We start from the raw sequence: 12,710 nt of genomic DNA, 5'->3' as shown, positions 1-12,710 counted from the left end.
ATGTTTGAAGCGACAACGAAAAATAAACATTTTTATACCTAATTGAGAAATAAAAATTTTGGCTATCTTCACAATGGACGTAAATAATAATATCAGAGGAGGATATTTAAAAGTGCTTCACATTTATTCTAAAGTTTGTTATATAAGTCGGATTCGATGGTTAAGTTTTTGACCGGATGATATAAAAGGAACAAAAAATGGAGAGTAATAAATTAACTCTCATCCCTTTAATTAGAAATCAAAACTGGTTTAGGCAATATTAACTGAGAATACAGGTAAGGATACACCTTTCTCTTCCAAGTAACTCATTAGGGAAGTTCAAAAGTTAATTAACGTGGAGCACTTACATTAGGTACCTACGTAGATGTTTTTGTTTTCGTTCATCACTATTTTATTTTCAGTTTTCAAATTTAACAGCCATCTCATAGTTTTTGTTAATTTAAACTATGACTTATAAAATTAACTCCTTAAATAACTCCTGTAACATTTAATTTATACATTTTTTCAAAACAATACCACTCGTGGGCATTATTTACATTGCGGTTTTTTTTAGTTTAATAATATACTTAAATAGATATGTGGCAACATCTCTACGCCACAAGTCACAACCAATCACGCGACGCTCTCAGTCAAAAAAAGCGAATAGTTTAAATCGCATATATACAACCAACACAACATCGTTGGAGCCGTGGTTCCCCAGATATAACACCTAGCCTGGCAGATCTTCCCTTTGGTGGCGGTCGAGCCAGAATCATCGTGTCCGCTACAGATACGTGAGTAAATGTTTTCATGATACCTAGTTATTCTACTGACAATGAATTAGTCATTAACTTAATATTCAATACTAATTATTATTCTTACCCACACAACAATAGCGCATACACTACAGACTTAACACTGAAACTTACCTAATATAATATAACCTAATACATTATATGGTAACTTTTCTTCTTGGTAATATAGTAGTAAGTGTGTAAATACAATCACCAAGCGGAACCGGCAGTCTATAACTGTTGCCAATTTACATTGACCCTTCTAACTTCCTTTGTAATGTTGGAAATAGCTAAAGAGAAAGGAGTCAAATGTGCCATAGGAGGTCTTGTTTTAATGGTCGTATTATTCAGCTGACATTGACCTCTAGAGCGGGCGGCGAAGATTCTCTCAGCGAGCATAAATATTCATAACAGCTTCATCTAAATATTAATGAAGGTAGATGGATATAAGATGCCGCCAGAGAGACGTGTTATCTACAAAGAAAACGTTAGTCTTATCCTACATCTAAGAACCAAGGTACGTATTGCAAACCTAATTGAGTGTAAAACTATCGAATTAAATAACCAAAATTTTAATACTCAAGCGTGGAAATAGGTATTGGTATATTAACTTGTTTGCTTAGAAACCTTTAATTACTTTTTAGACAGATACATAAGTAGGTAGTTAAGTACCTACGTAGTCTGTACTTATTTTTTTTTTACTTTATCAAAGACTTAATTGCATTATTTTGGGGTTTGTACCTATAGCATCATTTCTTAGGCAAAAGCCTGCTTTGAAAGAATAGGAAAGTCGGATAATTCTGAAAAGTGTGAATTAAAACCCACGTCTTAAAACGAGTAAGCTTATGAGTCGGTTACCTTAACCACTTACCTACGTTGGCACGATACGTATTTACATATTACTACAAAGATAACATATTAAACAGTTTATGATCTGACCACACTACATAAGCTGGGTTATTCCACGGTAAATACATATCTAACTTATATGTTATGTTAAATCTGTACCAATAACGTCTTATGCCACCGAACTCAGCAAACTGCTATGAACTCAACACATGACCATCATGTTTGTAGGCATTGGGTTTAAAAAGTCTCATAGATACCTACTGTTAACAACAACATAACTTTGAATTAGGTACAGATATTGGTCAATTATTATTTCAATTTCACATACTAAGAACCTCTTCCTTTCTGCTAACGTCTAACTAATTAGGCGGTTCGCCATTTGAAGAAGGCATATGAAATTTAAATAACAAAGAAAACCTTTTAAGTCATGAACATACCTACTATTTCCATTTTAGCGAAACGGATTTTTATTACTTCCTTCGCAGTTTGTGGCAAAAAATGTTGTCGGTCCAGCTAGATGGAGTTCCGTGTGACCTTCGCCATCGCCACTGTCCATCGGTAAAAAGCTGTTTTGGTCCTCCACACACGAGTAAAACAAAAACTGATAAGTCCTTCGACCATCGAAGAGGCAGAAAACTATAAAATATGGTGATCAAATATATTTATTATAAAACGCAGAGACGGCAATTTTCTCCCAGTTCTTATGTTTGTGATTACATAAATGGTGTCAAATTTAATAACTGAATGAAAATGTAATATTATTAAAAGTACCTATAGTACCTACGTAAGGCTTACCTTACGTACTATACTTTTAATACCAAAGTACTTTGTGCCGGACGTAATAGGTACACCTTTTAAAAGTAAAAGCAAATCATGGAAATAAATTAGTCCGATATCCTAAAAGAAAATAAAAAAATTGGACACTTAAAATATCTCATCCCGTATTCACCATAGGCTAGGATCAATTAAAGTTTTCTTCGCTCCGCTTTAGTGGATGTTGGGCTTTAAACAATACTCATGATATCGGAAAGTCCAGTCCGGAGTCATCTCGATTTCGGAATAACACTTGCAGAACCAGTCGCTCGTGCGACGCCAAATATCAACTTGTTTCCTTCCTTGTATCCACACTTACCGACGATTGTTACTTTATCTTCTTCTACTCTCTAAGTCTCTACTTTATACTTACGTATTAATTTGATATTGTTGCCTCATCATTTTAAAGTTAGTTAGACTTAATGATCGCTTGGTAAAAAATCTTGGCTGAAAACTGGGAAAAATTGCAGTAACCAGTTACTAAAGGAATGACACTAAATCCTACTAATATTATAAATGCGAAATTTGTGAGTAGTTCAGTATGGACGTTTGTAACTCTTTCACGCAAATCTACGATGAAATTTAGTATGTAGATAGCTGAAGACCCAGAATAACATATAGGTAGGCTACTTTTATCTCGGAGTTCCCGCGGGATTGATAGGGTTCCATGCGGACGAAGTCGCGGGCGGCTTCTAGTATGGTATAAAATAAGCTATTGTATCGTCAAAATTGTAAAAGTATATTTTTTAATTCACATATTTACGAATGTTGTCCTGTTCTAGTTTTGACCGGTCTTGTTTGTTCCCGACAGATACTCCTGGGCGCAAACAGGATACGGAAGTCGTACGTAACATACATGCAAAACCGAACGGATTTATCGATTGGCGTCCGGCAATATGGCGTCGGTTTATTTATCTTGTACCTTCCTGGCGCCGGCGTTCCGGCGGAATCAGGCGCCGTCTCCGCTAACCCCTTGCCGTGGTTCCGGTTTCCGCCCGCCTTTGAAGTCCGACGAAGTTTCCTTTTCGCTACCCTATTATGGAATAGGCTTCTCAGTTCAGTAAACACGGTAATTTGAAGAACCGCTCACCTGAATAGTCGTATCGTTTGATTTCATTTTATGCCAATATATTAAGGCGAGGTCGTGGTGGCCATCTTCATGTCATAAATACCTAGTAAACGAAACTTAATGTTCAATCAAAACTATTTAAAACTGTTCCTATAGTGGTGTCATCTACCTGTATCATATTGATAGGCCATAACTAACATCACTAACCAACAATTGACAAACGAATGGTTAAGTTCCTTTGATTGCACATATAGACACCTTAAACTACAACAAAGGTAAGAAGCAAGTTTTAATCATGTTTCGATCTTCATGTCCACATTCTCCAAACAGGTATTCTTACCTATACCTATTAATTATTGCGCTTTTTGCACCGTTGGCTGTATGTGAGTACTCGTATATAAGTTCTTACATACCAGTTAATCAAACCGTGGCTCCGTTATTTCAAAATGCAATCAGTTTCCGCTGTTACCAAAATGCAAATGCAATTTCTACACTGTTTTCCATTCCTGGCTCTTTCCACTGTTACTACTTCGGTTGACTTGTATTTGATCTGTCGAATTAACGTAAACAACACATAAGGTAAACAATACCGCCTCCCTATTTTAATTTTAGGATTTACATAAAAAAAACTACACAAAGCAGAAAGTTTCTTAATAAAATTAACTAATGCGTTTTGAAGGCGAATGTATCACATAGTACTATAATCTAAATTAATTTAATTTAAAATGATTAATTTTATAGATAACTGTCACTTGGTATGTATGTAGCACAATGATTTCATCTAACACATTACTATAGAACATTTTAAAATTACGAAACCTCGCTATGAAATAAACTTCATAACGTTTGCGTGACTAACAATACCTAAAAACAAACGTTATCACTTTACAGCAATCATTTATAATCCGAACTATTACATCAAAACACATCCGAAAGTTCAGCTGCGTCACTTTTTTCTGTTGCAAAGTGGTTTTGCAAGCAGTATCTATGCGGCGAAGTCTGTCGCAAGCCGTCAGACAGCTTGACTTCCTGAATTGCATCGTTCACCCACCACAGCCCGCAATGCCGCCCAATTTCTTCAGCTCAACACATCGTTACCGCAACACAGACCAAACTACGTCACCATCATGCCGAGCCGCCGACTTCCTACCTGCCTCTAGCAATTGCAACAGTTTTACCATAATTTTCATTATCCTTATAGCAGTTAGATACATAACTAAATCTATGTATAGAAAGCTAATTATGTATAGAAGATTTATCCGGATGTTTAATTTACAATTTTTTAAATTATAATTGGTCAAATCTAAATAGGTATCGCGGCCGGTCGCAACTGACATGCAGTTACGCAAACGATTAGTTTCGGCGCATCTTGGAAGCTCGGCCTAGTTCGTGGTGCGCTTGTTATTGTGGTGTTACGTCAGCGCCGTGGATTGGGTCAGAGGCGCTTGCGCCGCCGCCGGCGCAGCGCCTTGTCCACGCTACATGCGTTATGTCATACAAAGATCGTGCGTAACACACCTCGTTGTATGCAAGCCCTATTTGTTGCGTTATGAAATGTGTCATTTGAATTAAATAATCCATGTACGTAGAGGTATTGATTTAAACAAATGACCTTCCATTATTTGTTTCACAATTCAACGGGACATCAAACAATTGGGAATTGAAATCGATTGGCAAGGAACCAATTAGCTTTTATGATTGCAACTACCAAATAACAGTTGTCGCGATGCAGGTGCCAGTGCCCACGGCAACCTATATAAAGCAGGCATCAGTATGCAGACGTGTTGCCAATTACAGCGGGGACCTACTTTCTTACCTTCGAACTTTTACTTCCTGCGGGCCAGGCAAGGCGGCCGGTCGCACCACGCAACGAATTACGAAAGTAGCGCGAAATGCTCGGCCGACATTCGCGCGCCGCTTGCGCCACCTTTCAGGAAGTGGTGTTGCGGTGGGATTACGTAGCTCGAAGTTGCTCCGCTGCCCGGAGACTATCCTCACAAAATAAAGGGTACAGAAAGTAACTCAACGTAGGTTAATACCTCCACTTCTTCACATACAATAAAGCAAACATTGGAATAATTTATTCTTCTCTGTCCAGATGATTTTGAACACAGAGTCCTTTAAGTGTAAAAACACAAGATCAGTTCGTGAATTTCCATTCTATAGTCTATGTAATGTAGCTGTGCCATCCTAGCAGCGACGGTATAGAGAACGCCGGCCGAAGCCTGAAGTGGTCACCGCGACTTGGGGGTTACCTCACAGTTGCTGTGTCAACGTTATAAATCATGCCCTATTATGCAATGTAGGAACTTCAGGTCCTACTTCGCCTTTCCATTTAGTATTTTGACTATAGTTGCATATGGTTTAAGTCATAAAATAATTAATTTTTATTAATAGAACTTGAATTCTCCAGTCTCGCAATACACATATCTTTAAGGCAATAGATACACAATACGAAGAAAATATTGATAGACAAATTACAGAGTGAGAAACTTTTCAAAATGGTCAAAGTATCATTATGAGATGGGTATTCGAATTTACCTACTTAGCTCAAAGCTAGACTGAAAGAAGTTATATTTCTTAACAGGAATAACAGCTTTTCATTATTCTATAAAAAAGGATGTAAGGATTTACCATTCTTAAAAAATACTTAATGTCCTTTCGTAGAATCCTGTAAAAATTTAAAAATATAACCTCACAGGAAATTTTTTTGAAGCTAAGTTACTCGTATACAGTATAAATAAGCATGGAAGTAGGAAATACATTTTCAAAACTTAACGAAACGATATTACTTCTAAGATTTCCGTCTACAAACGTCTTTAGCAATCCAGATAGTGAAGGTACGTTAAGAAACAAACGGTATCCACACAGCAGGATGTCTGATGCTCAGTCGGAACTATGGGTTACCTAGCTAGGCTAGAATTTCATAATCATGGTGTAGTACCTATCTACCTATGTGTTGGGATTGGGACATAAGTTGTAAGATACTATTCTATGAATGAAATCTTTGTTCATTATAATAATGTAATAGAGTATTATGGATTTTTGTATGCTTATCATCGCTGTGACATTTTTTCCAAAATTTAGATATTTCTTAAGCAAATAAGTTCCGAAACTACTGAATATATCTTGCCGCAACTTTGTCGCGTACGAACGAAAATTCAGAAGCTGAGATCAACGTTAATTTTCTGATGTAAAAAATTCTATGTACCTAGTGTATACATGTTAACGTCATAAACTTATAACATTCCTTTTTTTAACAGTAATATATGTATATACTTAGATAACAATGAAAAGAATGAAACCAGGTAACGGCATGATTATGCTTGTATTGCACAAGCGCTGTCTTTCGCATTACAAAATTGGAATTAAATAAGCAAAAACGCTATTAGGGCGAGAAAATTCACATGAGTGTATTCCGTTAGGTTGGCAACTCGCTAGGTGCATAACCCCATCATCTAACACGTAATGTGTGCAACGGTGCGCACGCGCACCCGATCTCGCACGACCGGTCCTCAAAGTGGGTCATCTCTTTTTGTTCCACCACGTTATGCCGTAATTAGTAAGAGGGTGAATTGCGTAGGTACCTAACTATAAAATCTATTATCATTTTATATATGGTGTCTATTATTTGTTGTCTTTTTTCAAATGTCATTTGAATATTCACTGTTCGCGCAAAAGTTTAGTAAACATAACTACCTGATGCTACATTATAATTCATAATTACTAATTTCCAGTAAGGAAACATATAATACGGATAACTTGACGAATGAAATTCTGTAGGTACCTCAATCATTTACAAAGGAACAAGTACCGAGGTTATCTTATCGCTATCAGGCACGTGTGATAAATATAATTTTTGCAGAGCTGTTATAGTACGCAATTTCGTAAGACACAATTCATAAGTTAATGGCTAATTCCATTCCTTAAATACTGTATAAAATATTATGAGAATATTACTCACAGATTTTTATATTTTTTTTTATAATTATATTATTTATAATAGATGTAATGGAAGGGCCAATGGGCATGCGTCGCTACCGCCCGCCCCGACGATCTCACGAAGTGCGATCTAAGATGGCGGCTCGCGGAAGTGTTTGCGAATGCGACTTCCGCGTTGCCTTGCTCCTGCGCCGCGTGCATGCCGTGTCACTTCACACATAAACTGACTACAACGAATAACACTGTAAATCCCTTTCATATTTGTTAACGAAACATTATGTTTTTAAACTAAAATACCCTATCTTTAGCATTGCTTATTAGTTTAGGTAATAAGAATAAACAAAGATATTACAAATATTTCATGTCCGCCGCATTCAAACGTAAAGCGCGTTTACAACATAATTATTATGTATTTGCTTAGGAATATAATTTATTTAAACGAGAAGCCAGCAGTAATACTTTGATGATATTTTGAATGACGTGTAATCTGGATCTACAACAGCCATTACCGACAAATGCCTAGTCACATATAGCACATCGTCATGTGATATGATATGACACATAATAAGAGAGGAAAAAAGACTAAATAAGTCATTGAGACTTGACTTATTTCTAAAAATCTCAAAACTATCTTTGACTCAGTAAACGACACAGCAATTCGAATTGTGGTAGGTAATTTACATCAAATAGGTACTTCTGCGCCTTGAACATGAGAACAAACGGTTTCAGAGTTTCAATAAGAGTATCTTTTTAATGTTTAAAATAAGTGACCAATGTGTCAATTATTTGAAATCTTTATTCAGATCCCGCACAACGGCGCTTCAATGTCATCGTAAGTTATTCAAAACATTTCGAAGCATTTCAATCGTATCATAGGTACCTACCTACAACTACTAATAATAAAGAAAGATCTCTAGTCTCAATTCTAAAGCCTAGTCCCGTCCTGTAAGTTTAGTCTTAAATTCGCCATAAATAAAATACTCAGACTAGTTTTCATCTCTATCCATAATCCTTTAATAAATTCGTACTTTGGCACCATGTGATACTACCAGTTTTTATCAATTTTAAAATAATCGCTACAATCTAAAGTCTAATAAGTACAATCTAGAATTCATCATCATCATTTCCTGGAGGTGACCTGTATCACACAATTCAAATAGTAAAAATGTTTGTTATATATTTTGTTGCATATACAACAATTTGGATTTTTTTTCTACGTAAACATTCTCTATTTTCCAACAGTACTAATTATTTCTACTGAACTTAATTTTATTGCGCTATGGTCACAACTCGTTCTATTCTATCCTTGCAGCAGTGGACACTCTGACACTTGACAATCTATGATCTGGCGTCGGCCGGGGTCGCGACTCGCGACGCGCCCGGACATGCCATCCACAATTGCTGCCAATTGTGCCAATTGCCGACACGGCCACCCTTCCGCTTTCTACTGCAGTCGCCTGGCATCATACTCCCGAGGAACAGCTGCCATGGCATACCTCGACGCTATTAGACTAATTTACAATTTTCAATGTGGGATGGACAATTAAACACTGCTGTTGTTAATTGCTACCTTTTTATTTTTTCATTGTATAGAAATATCTGTGGGCATCATAGAATTTGGAATTGTGTGGTAGGCACCATTAAGTTTTATTCTTCTTCTAAGACTCCAATAGCTCTGCGCGGTCATCGATGCTCCTTTATCTACCTAGTAGGTACTTTGATCTCTCTAGCGTACACCTACGTGTTCCATTTAGGTACTTACGAGTAGGCACCAAAAGGGAAGAAGATAACGATGTTCTTATCGCTTTATTAAAGAGGAGAGATTTATAATTGGATGGGTTGAAGATCATTCTTCTTTCAACATGGATGTTTCGTAAGAAATGAATGTTAAAAAAGTACATATATCCAGGTACGTTATAATATTTATTTAAGCTGTTTTACAAGTGTTATCTGGTGATATCAGGTAGGTATTTTAACTAGGTAAGTCAAAACAATCTTGTCGCTCATTACAATCGAATGCTATTTGCTGTATCATCAGACAAAAAAATATCTCAAGATAATACCTACTCGTCATTTTACAGACACGTTGCAAAGTTGTAAGAATAATTCTGTCATAAATTTATTTATAGTGAATTCGTTTATAAAGTTTTCTTATGTTATCAAATTGACAGCTTCAGAAATAATAATCATTTTTGTTACTGTTTTATTATAGTTATTGTATTTCAGTCTGAAAATGACCAGCGCTTCATTTTGATTATACTTTTAATTCCACATTTAAAGAAATTCATCAAATTTTTGAAAAGAGAAAGTTTCACCTGTAATGTATGAACCGGAATCTGAAAAGTAAAGGTAGAAGTACTTTTAAAGTAAAGAAGTACTTCTAGTGAATAATTAAGCAAAGCTCATCAGAGGCAAAAGCGAAATATAAGCTTACAAGAAGAAAAGCTTATCCTTCCGGTGAAATGAAATAAATGTTGTTGAAAATGTCTATTATTACATTTAGAAACCGATGAAGAGATACTTCGATTTTGTCTATTCGTCATCTTTATATTGAAAAGAGATATATTTTAATATTTATGCATGTAGATAACATGGATTTTCTTCACACTGTAGCAATTGGTTCAATTGACGGCCGGTTGCCAGTTGCCACTTGCTCACCCGTTCGTTTAAGACGACACGACTTATTTTACTTACTAGAACAGACTTAAACAATCGTATAAAAATGAAGACGTAAAAATTATTTTCAGGAGAGATTTTTATAACAATTGGTGTAACATACTAACAAAAAATTCTTCAAAAAATTTATTTTTGCCACGTCGACTTTAAAATACATATATACGAGTTCAGGACGGGTTAACTTTGGAACTTTTCACATAATCTTGTAATTGTAACTTATTCATATCTTATTTCTTGCTTTTTTTTTAAATATATACCTACATCCTCAAAATTTTGTGTACCCGCGAACTAACTTCTTATAATTTACAGTATTTGTTTGCCAAAATCAACTGACACTTGCGTCCAAATTTTATGGAATCGATATTATAATTTCAAACCAACATCCAACATATCTGAACTTCGAGAAGCAGCGGTAAATAATACTACAATGTAGTATTTCCGTGTTCGCTCCATCTAACACGTGCAGTCCATTATATAAGACACGTTCATTACTGTTGCGAATGACTAAATTATGTAAATTACTGACTAAAGAATACAAGTGCTTAAGCAGCCTAATAAATAATGCACTTAGTAATTGTTTATCCATCGTGGCCCCGTAACAAACAACCAGCTAAATATGACATAAACAACGATACCTATTTAAAACATTTGTTTCTATATTTTATTTCCTTATATTACTTTAGCTGACGATACTCATGCATCTTATATTTTAAACAATACAGATAAAAAATAAATACGATAGTTATTGAGGAACATTGTATAAGTTCATCAAATCTCTTACTCCCTAAAATCTCACATTTAAGACTTCTAAAATATTCAGAAAAGATAACACTGAGATAATTATACTCTTTCACTGACGATGATCTAATAATTAGAATAACAATATCTAAAAAATATATGTCTTGTAGATAGTCTGCACACATTACTGCCACTCGATCATGGCAATAAAATGATCTCCGCTAAGCAGCAATAAAGCGTTACATACAACAACGCGAAAGGAATCAACTTAACTTATCTACGGAACTAACGATAGTTAAATTTATCTATGTACTTGCTATCTCAATATCAATATTAACGTGATATCATATCAGTTATAAATATAAAATTATCAACTACAATCGCACGAGACGTTTGACTACGTACTTTCTGCTTTAGAAAAGACGTATGTTACGTTAAATACGCCGCTGTATTTTTTTAAGTAATGCTATATTTAAAGATGGAAGATGCTTTTGAGCGGCTTGATAAATGTCAATTTCTTTTTTTTTATAAACCGTTTAATGTCTGCTCAAACCACCTTCCTTTCACAATATAAGTATAAAAAATATATAGATTATAAACGTCTATACCTACATTACTTCAGTCAAATACAGAAATAACTTTTCTATGAATAAAATTTAACTAGTCATGTTCGCTTATTATTTACTTCATACATAGTGTTAACAAGTGACGTCACTCTGCACGACATTGCAGTTTCCGGGACAGCTGGCTGCGGTGGTGATAACGCTTATCAGCCGCTGTCGAGGTGGATGATCGATATATCGCGGTTCCCGAGACCCATAATATACAACACCAGCTTCCTGATAATAATTTTCTGTGTATAAACATAAGCGAACGATATCCACCGCAGTTTAGTGGAATAAAAAATAACCGAAATTTAAGTGGTTTTCATCTTCAGACATATAATATGACATAAGCCGGAAAAAATTTTACATCAACATGTAATATCATTTTAAACTAACTGGATGCTTTAATATAAATTTTGTATTGTTTTTTAGTGACCACTATGTCATTTATAAAATTTACGAAATGGAAAATCTTTTAACAATAATGCTCATATACATGTAGTCATAAATATCATAAAGGCATTTTCTTTTTATAACTGACTTGTAAACCGCACTGTCCAATTCGAAGTGCATAGTCCGTCAAAGGTCAGTTGTGTTACGATTAAAAACACAAGTACTTATCGCAGTTCAATACACTATTAATGTGTGTATTTGTTGCAATGGATACATCCGTAACGCGGCTGCATAGATAACTTGAAAATAGCATTTCAATAACAAATATCTAAACAAAAGCGTCGATGATCGCAAAGTATTCGCCGCAAAAAGTGCACCCGTTCCAAAGAACCGTTTCAAAGTGAACCCGTTCGATCATATTTTACTAATTACTCTTTTCTTAGAGCTAGCAAAAGTATAAACAAATATCTAAACGGATGATGTATATAAATAAATATCCCAATTAACTATAATAACAGAAATATTAGACTGAAATCATTTTATCATCACGCTTAAAATTGCAGCTATTTTCATTTGAAAACTAATAAATTTGCTCATTAATGAAGTTCACATGAGATATAGTTTTTTGTCTTTTGTCGTAGGAATCACATTGAAGAAATCCTCTCAAACAGTGACAATCGCGTGAGGTGCAGTCGACGCCCCCGCTGTTTCTTGCGCAAGTTACGCCTAAAGCGCATTAACATGCGTGCCCAACTGCTCATTAGATCTGTGGTTATTGAAAACCAAAATACCCATATTGAAATTAAAACTTAACTGGTATGACATTTTACATAATCAATATACTTAATAAAA

Source organism: Amyelois transitella, chromosome 6 (assembly GCF_032362555.1).
Source record: "Amyelois transitella isolate CPQ chromosome 6, ilAmyTran1.1, whole genome shotgun sequence".
NCBI classification, from domain to species: domain Eukaryota; kingdom Metazoa; phylum Arthropoda; class Insecta; order Lepidoptera; family Pyralidae; genus Amyelois; species Amyelois transitella.
Note: the sequence above shows the minus strand (reverse complement) of the source record.